Genomic DNA, 13570 nt, shown 5'->3' on the forward strand with positions numbered 1-13570 from the left:
CAACCTTCCGGTTACTAGTCCAACGCTCTAACCACTAGGCTACCCTGCCGCCCCGGTCAGTAGTACAGGTCAGTAGTACAGGTCAATGGAAATGATGCAGACAATTACATTGATGCAAGTAACAATCTTTCCTCAATATTAAAGCTGATCCACCCCCTTTTTAAACACACAATGTTGGTGTTTCCTTTATTTTGGCAGTTACCTGTATGTAATGTGCAGCTGTGACACATGACCGTCACATATGTTCGTATCCCTCCCCCGTTTCACTCTGTTTTCTTCCGTTTGGTGCCTAATGAACACGCCCCCTGTTTCATCATTAAAGAAGACTTGATAAAGAGTAACTGTTGGGCTCTAGAGGATAGAACATTGTCACGGTGCCCATCTCTATGGGTTATGAATGTGTAGTAGTACAGGTCAATAGTACAGGTCAGTAGTGGTAGTACAGGTCAGTAGTGGTAGTACAGGTCAGTAGTACAGGTCAGTAGTACAGGTCAGTAGTACAGGTCAATAGTACAGGTCAGTAGTGGTAGTACAGGTCAGTAGTACAGGTCAGTAGTACAGGTCAATAGTACAGGTCAGTAGTGGTAGTACAGGTCAGTAGTACAGGTCAGTAGTACAGGTCAATAGTACAGGTCAGTAGTGGTAGTACAGGTCAGTAGTACAGGTCAGTAGTGGTAGTACAGGTCAGTAGTGGTAGTACAGGTCAGTAGTACAGGTCAGTAGTACAGGTCAATAGTACAGGTCAGTAGTGGTAGTACAGGTCAGTAGTACAGGTCAGTAGTACAGGTCAGTAGTACAGGTCAGTAGTACAGGTCAATAGTACAGGTCAGTAGTGGTAGTACAGGTCAGTAATACAGGTCAGTAGTACAGGTCAATAGTACAGGTCAGTAGTGGTAGTACAGGTCAGTAGTACAGGTCAGTAGTACAGGTCAATAGTACAGGTCAGTAGTGGTAGTACAGGTCAGTAGTACAGGTCAGTAGTACAGGTCAATAGTACAGGTCAGTAGTGCTAGTACAGGTCAGTAGTGCAGGTCAGTAGTACAGGTCAGTAGTACAGGTCAGTAGTACAGGTCAGTAGTGCAGGTCAGTAGTACAGGTCAGTAGTACAGGTCAGTAGTACAGGTCAGTAGTACAGGTCAGTAGTGCAGGTCAGTAGTACAGGTCAGTAGTACAGGTCAGTAGTACAGGTCAGTAGTACAGGTCAGTAGTGCAGGTCAGTAGTACAGGTCAGTAGTACAGGTCAGTAGTACAGGTCAGTAGTGCAGGTCAGTAGTACAGGTCAGTAGTACAGGTCAGTAGTACAGGTCAGTAGTGCAGGTCAGTAGTACAGGTCAGTAGTACAGGTCAGTAGTACAGGTCAGTAGTGCAGGTCAGTTTAATTTTTAAATTTTTTATTTCACCTTTATTTAACCAGTGAGGCCAGTTGAGAACAAGTTATCATTTACAACTCTGACCTGGCCAAGATAAAGCAAAGCAGTTCGACACACACAACAACACAGAGTCACACATGGAATAAAACAAACATACAGTCAATAATACAGTAGAACAAAAGAAAACAAAAAGTCTATATACAGTGAGTGCAAATGAGGTAAGTTAAGGAAATAAATAGGCCATGGTGGCGAAGTAATTACAATATAGCAATTAAACACTGGAATGGTAGATGTGCAGAAGATGAATGTGCAGGTAGAGATACTGGGGTGCAAAGGAGCAAAATAAATAAATAAATACCAGTATGGGGAGGAGGTAGGTACGACGCTGGGCCAAACCCTCCCCTAACCCGGAAGACGTTGGGCCAATTGTGCACCACCTCATGGGTCTGTAGTGACACCTCTAGAACTGAGATGCAGTGCCTTAGACCGCTGCACCACTCGGGAGCCCCACATCATTGTAGCTTACCGTCACAAATGAAGCATTTCACCCTTCATCATAGAGACAACAGAAAAGGCTTTCCCTGGTGATTTCAACATGTGCATATTGTATATCAGACAGGAATGATAACAGGACCTGACTGGAACACAAGGGTGACCAGGCCGTTAATGGAATGATAACAAGACTGGAACACAAGGGTGATCAGTCCATTAATGGAATGATAACAGGACTGGAACACAAGGGTGATCAGTCCGTTAATGGAATGATAACAGGACTGGAACACAAGGGTGATCAGTCCGTTAATGGAATGATAACAGGACTTGACTGGAACACAAGGGTGACCAGGCCGTTAATGGAATGATAACAGGACTGGAGCACAAGGGTGACCAGTCCGTTAATGGAATGATAACAGGACTGGAACACAAGGGTGACCAGTCCATTAATGGAATGATAACAGGACTTGACTGGAACACAAGGGTGATCAGTCCGTTAATGGAATGATAACAGGACTGGAACACAAGGGTGACCAGTCCGTTAATGGAATGATAACAGGACTGGAACACAAGGGTGATCAGTCCATTAATGGAATGATAACAGGACTGGAACACAAGGGTGATCAGGCTGTTAATGGAATGATAACAGGACTGGAACACAAGGGTGATCAGACCATTAATGGAATGATAACAGGACTGGAACACAAGCGTGATCAGTCCGTTAATGGAATGATAACAGGACTGGAACACAAGGGTGATCAGTCCGTTAATGGAATGATAACAGGACTTGACTGGAACACAAGGGTGATCAGTCCGTTAATGGAATGATAACAGGACTGGAACACAAGGGTGACCAGTCCGTTAATGGAATGATAACAGGACTGGAACACAAGGGTGACCAGTCCATTAATGGAATGATAACAGGACTTGACTGGAACACAAGGGTGATCAATCCGTTAATGGAATGATAACAGGACTGGAACACAAGGGTGACCAGTCCGTTAATGGAATGATAACAGGACTGGAACACAAGGGTGATCAGTCCATTAATGGAATGATAACAGGACTGGAACACAAGGGTGATCAGGCCGTTAATGGAATGATAACAGGACAAGACTGGAACACAAGGGTGATCAGTCCGTTAATGGAATGATAACAGGACTGGAACACAAGGGTGATCAGTCCGTTAATGGAATGATAACAGGACAAGACTGGAACACAAGGGTGATCAGTCCGTTAATGGAATGATAACAGGACAAGACTGGAACACAAGGGTGATCAGTCCATTAATGGAATGATAACAGGACTGGAACACAAGGGTGACCATTCCATTAATGGAATGATAACAGGACTGGAACACAAGGGTGACCAGTCCATTAATGGAATGATAACAGGACTGGAACACAAGGGTGACCAGTCCATTAATGGAATGATAACAGGACTGGACACAAGGGTGACCAGTCCGTTAATGGAATGATAACAAGACTTGAACACAAGGGTGACCAGTCCGTTAATGGAATGATAACAGGACAGGAACACAAGGGTGACCAGTCCGTTAATGGAATGATAAGACGATTGGAACACAAGGGTGATCAGTCCGTTAATGGAATGATAACAGGACCTGACTGGAACACAAGGGTGACCAGTCCATTAATGGAATGATAACAGGACTGGAACACAAGGGTGACCAGGCCGTTAATGGAATGATAACAGGACCTGACTGGAACACAAGGGTGACCAGTCCGTTAATGGAATGATAACAGGACTGGAACACAAGGGTGCCCAGTCCATTAATGGAATGATAACAGGACTGGAACACAAGGGTGACCAGGCCGTTAATGGAATGATAACAGGACCTGACTGGAACACAAGAGTGATCAGTCCGTTAATGGAATGATAACAGGACTGGAACACAAGGGTGATCAGTCCGTTAATGGAATGATAACAGGACTGGAACACAAGGGTGATCAGTCCGTTAATGGAATGATAACAGGACTGGAACACAAGGGTGATCAGTCCGTTAATGGAATGATAACAGGACTGGAACACAAGGGTGACCAGTCCGTTAATGGAATGATAACAAGACTGGAACACAAGGGTGACCAGTCCGTTAATAGAATGATAACAGGACTGGAACACAAGGGTGATCAGTCCGTTAATGGAATGATAACAGGACTGGAACACAAGGGTGACCAGGCCGTTAATGGAATGATAACAGGACTGGAACACAAGGGTGATCAGTCCATTAATGGAATGATAACAGGACAAGACTGGAACACAAGGGTGATCAGTCCGTTAATGGAATGATAACAGGACTGGAACACAAGGGTGAGCAGGCCGTTAATGGAATGATAACAGGACAAGACTGGAACACAAGGGTGATCAGTCCGTTAATGGAATGATAACAGGACAAGACTGGAACACAAGGGTGATCAGCCCGTTAATGGAATGATAACAGGACAAGACTGGAACACAAGGGTGACCAGGCCGTTAATGGAATGATAACAGGACTGGAACACAAGGGTGATCAGCCCGTTAATGGAATGATAACAATACTGGAACACAAGGGTGATCAGCCCGTTAATGGGATCTGTCTGTTCATCAGCAAGGCAAGCACAGATTGTGCACTAGAGGTTCCCGGGAGACAGGAGCTGACAGTAACCATGAAACACCAGTCCAGGAACATATTTAGGTTTCCTTCTTCTCTGTGCTACAGCCACCATTTGAACAGCGGAAGGAGATGATAGTGGCTGGTGGGTTATAGTGGTATCCAGACCGTACTACACTCGGCGGGTGTCCCAGTTAGTCAAGTGTAAGGCAGCCATCTGTGCCTAGTGTGGGGCCACCCTCTCTGCAGCTGAGCAGGGCTGGAACTACAACTGAAATAAATGGGGGCGTCCCGAGTGGCACAGAGGTCTAAAACACTGCATCACAGTGCTAGAGGCGTCACTACAGACCCGGGTTCGATCCCTGGGCTGTGAAGACCCATGAAGACTATACACAGACAGTGTTCCATCAGGTAGACTATACACAGACAGTGTTCCATCAGGTAGACTATACACATAGACCGTGTTCCATCAGGTAGACGATACACAGACAGTGTTCCATCAGGTAGACTATACACATAGACCGTGTTCCATCAGGTAGACTATACACACAGACAGTGTTCCATCAGGTAGACTATACACATAGACCGTGTTCCATCAGGTAGACTATACACACAGACAGTGTTCCATCAGGTAGACTATACACATAGACCGTGTTCCATCAGGTAGACTATACACAGACAGTGTTCCATCAGGTAGACTATACACATAGACAGTGTTCCATCAGGTAGACTATACACACAGACAGTGTTCCATCAGGTAGACTATACACATAGACAGTGTTCCATCAGGTAGACTATACACATAGACCGTGTTCCATCAGGTAGACTATACACATAGACCGTGTTCCATCAGGTAGACTATACACACAGACAGTGTTCCATCAGGTAGACTATACACATAGACCGTGTTCCATCAGGTAGACTATACACATAGACAGTGTTCCATCAGGTAGACTATACACATAGACCGTGTTCCATCAGGTAGACTATACACATAGACAGTGTTCCATCAGGTAGACTATACACATAGACCGTGTTCCATCAGGTAGACTATACACAGACAGTGTTCCATCAGGTAGACGATACACAGACAGTGTTCCATCAGGTAGACTATACACATAGACCGTGTTCCATCAGGTAGACTATACACATAGACAGTGTTCCATCAGGTAGACTATACACATAGACCGTGTTCCATCAGGTAGACTATACACAGACAGTGTTCCATCAGGTAGACTATACACATAGACAGTGTTCCATCAGGTAGACTATACACATAGACCGTGTTCCATCAGGTAGACGATACACAGACAGTGTTCCATCAGGTAGACTATACACATAGACCGTGTTCCATCAGGTAGACGATACATAGACAGTGTTCCATCAGGTAGACTATACACATAGACCGTGTTCCATCAGGTAGACTATACACATAGACAGTGTTCCATCAGGTAGACTATACACATAGACAGTGTTCCATCAGGTAGACTATACACATAGACAGTGTTCCATCAGGTAGACTATACACATAGACAGTGTTCCATCAGGTAGACTATACACATAGACAGTGTTCCATCAGGTAGACTATACACATAGACAGTGTTCCATCAGGTAGACTATACACATAGACAGTGTTCCATCAGGTAGACTATACACATAGACAGTGTTCCATCAGGTAGACTATACACATAGACAGTGTTCCATCAGGTAGACTATACACATAGACAGTGTTCCATCAGGTAGACTATACACACAGACAGTGTTCCATCAGGTAGACTATACACATAGACAGTGTTCCATCAGGTAGACTATACACATAGACCGTGTTCCATCAGGTAGACTATACACATAGACCGTGTTCCATCAGGTAGACTATACACAGACAGTGTTCTATCCCATTCTATTCAACCCTATCCCATTCTATTCAACCCTATCCCATTCTATTCTATTCTATCCCATTCTATTCAACCCTATCCCATTCTATTCAACCCTATCCCATTCTATTCAACCCTATCCCATTCTATTCTATTCTATCCCATTCTATTCTATCCCATTCTATTCAACCCTATCCCATTCTATTCTATTCTATCCCATTCTATTCCAACCCTATCCCATTATATTCTATTCTATTCTATCCCATTCTATTCTATTCTATCCCATTCTATTCTATTCTATCCCATTCTATTGAACCCTATCCCATTCTATTCTATTCTATCCCATTCTATTATATTCTATCCCATTCTATTCCAACCCTATCCCATTATATTCTATTCTATCCCATTCTATTCAATCCTATCCCATTCTATTATATCCCATTCTATTCAATCCTATCCCATTCTATTATATTCTATCCCATTCTATCCAATTCTATTCTATTCTATCCAGTCGACGGTAATCCTTTGCGTCCCTATCAAGAGTCTCTCGATTGATCATTTATTCTCAAGGTCACTGGGTTTAAAATAATCGTCACGATGATGCGGTGTGCCTTCACGTCCTCCCTTTTCCCAACTCTTCTCCTCGGCTACACGCACACTGTTGCGGTCACTGGAAATGTACCGTTAGGTTGTACATGCAAATCCCTGGACCTACCACTAGAGGACATAGATCCTTGTTATTCCCTTTTTTACGAGTCGTTTCCATAATCACCAACCAGCCCTTCTCTTCCCCCCTCCGTTGCTCGTTTGCTCCCCCTCTCTCTCCTTACTCTTCACCTCAAAGGGACACCAACGCTAGTAACACACCAGCAGGTTGGCGAAGCAGACTGTCAAGCGACAAGGACACGAGAGGGAAAAGCTATTTTTAACCCCAGATATTATCCATCTGAAATAACGGAAACTGCACAACACGGTACGTGAATAGTGGGTTAACTATTAGAATGGAAGTATTTCTGACACAGCATTGTCTTTATATGGATAACGGAGAAATGATAGTAGCCTGCTCTAATTTACCCTACCTGAGAAATATGGATGCATGTTGACTTTTGAGGAATCACAATTTTTTTTTGTTGCATTACAAAATGTTGTGAGTAACATTTATGTTATTTTGTGGCAATCTCTTCCTCTCAGTAAACAGCACATCATTTCCCGTTGTGTGCCAAGATATGATTGTGATGTGACGTGAATAGCCTTTGATTTGACGTATGGAAGATGGTTGAAGTAACAGTATACCCGTAGCCCATCAATTAAATAGCGCTGTGGTTATTGCGACTCTTTGCCGCCTCTCCACATGCTATAACGTAGGCTACAATGGGCCGACCGATCTGACATCCAACGCCTCTGCTGGTAGCCGTGAGGACACGGATTTGCTCGGGAAATGCTGATTTGGTAGCTCTGACCGGGTCCAGATGTGTTTTTATCCCCGGGTTAGCGGTTCATGTTTCCCTCCCAGGCCATGTAGACCTGTAGCAGGCAGGCTGCGTGTGTCTGGTTAGAGGGAGGGCGTGATGATTGTCGTGACCGCCTGAAGTCAACGTCAGATGCCGGTGTGTGCGCGACAGCGAATGGGAGAGAAGGAGAGTGCGTGAGTAGAGGATATTACAACTCAAATTGCGGCAGTTGTGATCATCCGTAATTGCGTGTGTGTGTGTGTGTGTGTGTGTGTGTGTGTGTGTGTGTAGTGTGACCTTTGGCTTATTATCCATTCTGCTACATTCAAGACTTGTAGCACGATTTGAATTCTAGCATGTCAGACACTGCAGGACTGTAGGATGGTGCGAGACAGTACCATTCAGGTGGTCGACCATTCTATTGCAGCTGTGAAATGATTTGAGTCCTGTCCTCGGACTGATAACCTGTGATATCCATGCCTTTGAACACAGGAGGTAGCTGAGGGGAGAACGGCTCATTATAATTGGCTGGAACCGAGTGAATAGAATGGTGTCAAACACATGGGAACCATATGTTAGAAGTGCTGGATGCCATTCCAGCCACTACTATGAGCCTGTCCTCCCCAATTACCGGCCGCCCGCCTTTGATGAATGGAAAGAAGGATGCCTATCTGTTTGGGTTGGTAATGTCAAATCAAATTGTATTAGTCACATGTGCCGAATACATCAGGTGTAGTAGACCTTACAGTGAAATGCTGAATACAACAGTGAAATGCTTACTTACGAGCCCCTAACCAACAATGCAGTACAAATAAGAATAAGAAATTAAAGTAACAAGTAATTAAAGAGCAGCAGTAAAATAACAATAGTGAGACTATTTGCAGGAGGGTAACGGTACAGAGTCAATGGCGCTCCGGTACCGCTTGCCATGTTGTAGTAGAGAGAACAGTCTATGACTAAGGTGGCTGGAGTCTTTGGCAATTTGTAGGGCCTTCCTCTGACACCGCCTGGTATAGAGGTCCTGGATGGCAGGAAGCTTTGCCCCAGTGATGTACTGGGCCGTTCACACTACCCTCTGTAGTGCCTTGCGGTTGGAGGCCGAGCAGTTGCCATACCAGGCAGTGATGCAACCCGTCAGGATGCTCTCGATGGTGCAGCTGTAGAACTTTTTGAGGATCTGAGGACCCATGCCAAATCTTTTCAGTCTCCTAAGGGGGAATAGGTTTCGTCGTGGACCATGTTTGTTTGTTGGTGATGTGGACACCAAGGAACTTGAAGCTCTCAACCTGCTCCACTATATCCCCGTTGATGAGAATGGGGGCGTGCTCGGTCCTCTTTTTCCTGTAGTCCACAATCATCTTCTTTGTCTTGATCACGTTGAGGGAGAGGTTGTTGTCCTGGCACCACACGGTCAGGTCTCTGACCTCCTCCCTATAGGCTGTCTCATCATTGTTGGTGAACAGGCCTTCCATTGTTGTGTCATCAGCAAACTTAATGATGGCGTCGGAGTCGTAACTGGCCGTGCAGTCATGAGTAAACAGGGAGTACAGGATGGGACTGAGCATGCACCCCTGAGGGTCACCCGTGTTGAGGATCAGCGTGGCAGATGTTGTTACATACCCTTACCACCTGGGAGCGGCCCGTCAGGAAGTCCAGGATCCAGTTGCAGAGGGAGGTGTTTAGTCCCAGGGTAGGAGTAAGCATTTTCCTGTTTGCTTATGGCGGAACACAGCTCATTGAGGGTGTTCTTAGTGCCAGGCTCACTGTGGTGGTATGTAGACAGCTATGAAAAATATAGATGAAAACTCTCTTGATAAATAGTGTGGTCTTCAGCTTATCATGAGATACTCTACCTCAGGCGAGCAAAACCTGCATCCCTGCTTTGATGCACCTGTACTGACCTCGCTTTCTGGATGATAGCGGGGTGAACAGGCAGTGGCTCGGGTGGTTGTTGTCCTTGATGATCTTTATGGCCTTCCTGTGACATCGGGTGGTGTAGGTGTCCTGGAGGGCAGGTAGTAGTGTGATGCGTTGTGCAGACCTCACTAGCAGTTGCCGTACCAGGCGATGATACAGCCCGACAGGATGCTCTCGATTGTGCATCTGTAGAAGTTTGTGAGTGCTTTTGGTGACAAGCCGAATTTCTTCAGCCTCCTGAGGTTGAAGAGGCGCTGCTGCGCCTTCTTCACCCCGCTGTCTGTGTGGGTGGACCAATTCAGTTTGTCCGTGATGTGTACGCCGAGGAACTTAAAACTTACTACCCTTTCCACTACTGTCCCGTTGACGTGGATAGGGGGTGCTCCCTCTGCTGTTTCCTGAAGTCCACGATCATCTCCTTTGTTTTGTTGACGTTGAGTGTGAGGTTATTTTCCTGACACCACACTCCGAGGGCCCTCACCTCCTCCCTGTAGGTCGTCTCGTCGTTATTGGTAATCAAGCCTACCACTGTAGTGTCGTCTGCAAACTTGATGATTGAGTTGGAGGCGTGCGTGGCCACGCAGTCGTGGGTGAACAGGGAGTACAGGAGAGGGCTCAGAACGCACCCTTGTGGGGCCCCAGTGTTGAGGATCAGCGGGGAGGAGATGTTGTTGCCTACCCTCACCACCTGGGGGCGGCCCGTCGGGAAGTACAGTACCCAGTTGCACAGGGCGGGGTCGAGACCCAGGGTCTCAAGCTTGATGATGAGTTTGGAGGGTACTATGCTGTTAAATGCTGAGCTGTAGTCGATGAACAGCATTCTCACATAGGTATTCCTCATGTCCAGATGGGTTAGGGCAGTGTGCAGTGTGGTTGCGATTGCGTCGTCTGTGGACCTATTTGGGCGGTAAGCAAATTGGAGTGGGTCTAGGGTGTCAGGTAGGGTGGAGGTGATATGGTCCTTGACTAGTCTCTCAAAGCACTTCATGATGACGGAATTGAGTGATACGGAGCGGTAGTCGTTTAGCTCAGTTACCTTAGCTTTCTTGGGAACAGGAACAATGGTGGCCCTCTTGAAGCATGTGGGGACAACAGACTGGTATAGGGATTGATTGAATATGTCCGTAAACACACCGGCCAGCTGGTCTGTGCATGCTCTGAGGGTGCGGCTGGGGATGCCGTCTGGGCCTGCAGCCTTGCGAGGGTTGACACGTTTAAATGTTTTCACGCCGGCATCCCCATCCCCAGTTTTCAATACCTGACCACTGTGACTGACCCAAACTTAAGGAAAGCGTTGAGGCAGACATGGCTCTCAAGAGAAGACAGGCTATGTGCTCACTGCCCACAAAATGAGGTGGAAACTGAGCTGCACTTCCTAACCTCCTGCCCAATGTTTGACCATATTAGAGACACATATTTCCCTCAGATTACACAGATCCACAAGGAATTTGAAAACAAATCCAATTTTGATAAACTCCCATATCTACTGGGTGAAATTCCACAGTGTTTCATCACAGCAGCAAGATGTGTGACCTGTTGCCACAAGAAAAGGGCAACCAGTGAAGAACAAACATGATTTTTTATTTATTTTCCCTTTTGTACTTTAATTATTTGCACATCGCTATAACACAGTACTTAGCCTAGGTGGAGAGAGAGAGAGGAAGAGAGACAGAGGCAGAGAGACAGAGGCAGAGAGACAGAGGCAGAGAGAGAGAGAGGAAGAGAGACAGAGGCAGAGAGACAGAGATATGACAGAGGCAGACGGAGAGAAGACAGAGGCAGATGTAGAGATGGGAGAGGCAGACAGAGAGAAGGGAGAGGCAGACGGAGAGATGGGAGAGGCAGAGAGACAGCGGCAGAGAGACAGAGGCAGAGAGACAGAGAGAAGACAGAGGCAGACGGAGAGAAGACAGAGGCAGACGTAGAGATGGGAGAGGCAGACAGAGAGAAGGGAGAGGCAGACGGAGAGATGGGAGAGGCAGACAGAGAGATGGGAGAGGTAGACAGAGAAAAGGGAGAGGCAGACAGAGAGAAGTGAGAGGCAGACGGAGAGATGGGAGAGGCAGACAGAGAGATGGGAGAGGCAGACGGAGAGATGGAAGAGGCAGATGGAGAGATGGGAGAGGCAGACAGAGAGATGGGAGAGGCAGACAGAGAGAAGACAGAGGCAGACAGAAGGAAGGGAGAGGCAGACAGAGAGATGGGCGAGGCAGACGTAGAGATGGGAGAGGCAGACAGAGAGATGGGAGAGGCAGACAGAGAGATGGGAGAGGCAGACAGAGAGATGGGAGAGGCAGATGGAGAGATGGGAGAGGCAGACAGAGGGAAGGGAGAGGCATACAGAGAGAAGACAGAGGCAGACAGAGGGAAGGGAGAGGCAGACAGAGAGATGGGCGAGGCAGACGTAGAGATGGGAGAGGCAGACAGAGAGATGGGAGAGGCAGACAGAGAGATGGGAGAGGCAGACAGAGAGAAGACAGAGGCAGACAGAGAGATGGGAGAGGCAGACAGAGAGATGGGAGAGGCAGACAGAGAGAAGGGAGAGGCAGACGGAGAGATGGGAGAGGCAGACAGAGAGATGGGAGAGGCAGACAGAGAGATGGGAGAGGCAGACAGAGGGATGGGAGAGGCAGACAGAGAGATTGGAGAGGCAGACGCAGAGATGGGAGAGGCAGACAGAGAGAAGACAGAGGCAGGCAGAGAGAAGACAGAGGCAGACAGAGGGAAGGGAGAGGCAGACAGAGAGATGGGAGAGGCAGACGTAGAGATGGGAGAGGCAGACAGAGAGATGGGAGAGGCAGACAGAGAGATGGGAGAGGCAGACAGAGAGAAGACAGAGGCAGCAAACAGAGAGAAGACAGAGGCAGACGGAGAGATGGGAGAGGCAGACAGAGAGATGGGAGAGGCAGACAGAGAGATGGGAGAGGCAGACAGAGGGAAGGGAGAGGCAGACAGTGGGAAGGGAGAGGCAGACAGAGAGATGGAAGAGGCAGACAGAGAGATGGGAGAGGCAGACAGAGAGAAGGGAGAGGCAGACAGAGAGAAGACAGAGGCAGACAGAGAGATGGGAGAGGCAGACAGAGAGATGGGAGAGGCAGACAGAGAGAAGACAGAGGCAGACAGAAGGAAGGGAGAGGCAGACAGAGAGATGGGCGAGGCAGACGTAGAGATGGGAGAGGCAGACAGAGAGATGGGAGAGGCAGACAGAGAGATGGGAGAGGCAGACAGAGAGATGGGAGAGGCAGATGGAGAGATGGGAGAGGCAGACAGAGGGAAGGGAGAGGCATACAGAGAGAAGACAGAGGCAGACAGAGGGAAGGGAGAGGCAGACAGAGAGATGGGCGAGGCAGACGTAGAGATGGGAGAGGCAGACAGAGAGATGGGAGAGGCAGACAGAGAGATGGGAGAGGCAGACAGAGAGATGGGAGAGGCAGACAGAGAGAAGACAGAGGCAGACAGAGAGATGGGAGAGGCAGACAGAGAGATGGGAGAGGCAGACAGAGAGATGGGAGAGGCAGACAGAGAGAAGGGAGAGGCAGACGGAGAGATGGGAGAGGCAGACAGAGAGATGGGAGAGGCAGACAGAGAGATGGGAGAGGCAGACAGAGGGATGGGAGAGGCAGACAGAGAGATTGGAGAGGCAGACGCAGAGATGGGAGAGGCAGACAGAGAGAAGACAGAGGCAGGCAGAGAGAAGACAGAGGCAGACAGAGGGAAGGGAGAGGCAGACAGAGAGATGGGAGAGGCAGACAGAGAGATGGGAGAGGCAGACGTAGAGATGGGAGAGGCAGACAGAGAGATGGGAGAGGCAGACAGAGAGATGGGAGAGGCAGACAGAGAGAAGACAGAGGCAGCAAA

Source organism: Oncorhynchus mykiss, chromosome 2 (genome assembly GCF_013265735.2).
Source record: "Oncorhynchus mykiss isolate Arlee chromosome 2, USDA_OmykA_1.1, whole genome shotgun sequence".
NCBI classification, from domain to species: Eukaryota; Metazoa; Chordata; class Actinopteri; order Salmoniformes; family Salmonidae; genus Oncorhynchus; species Oncorhynchus mykiss.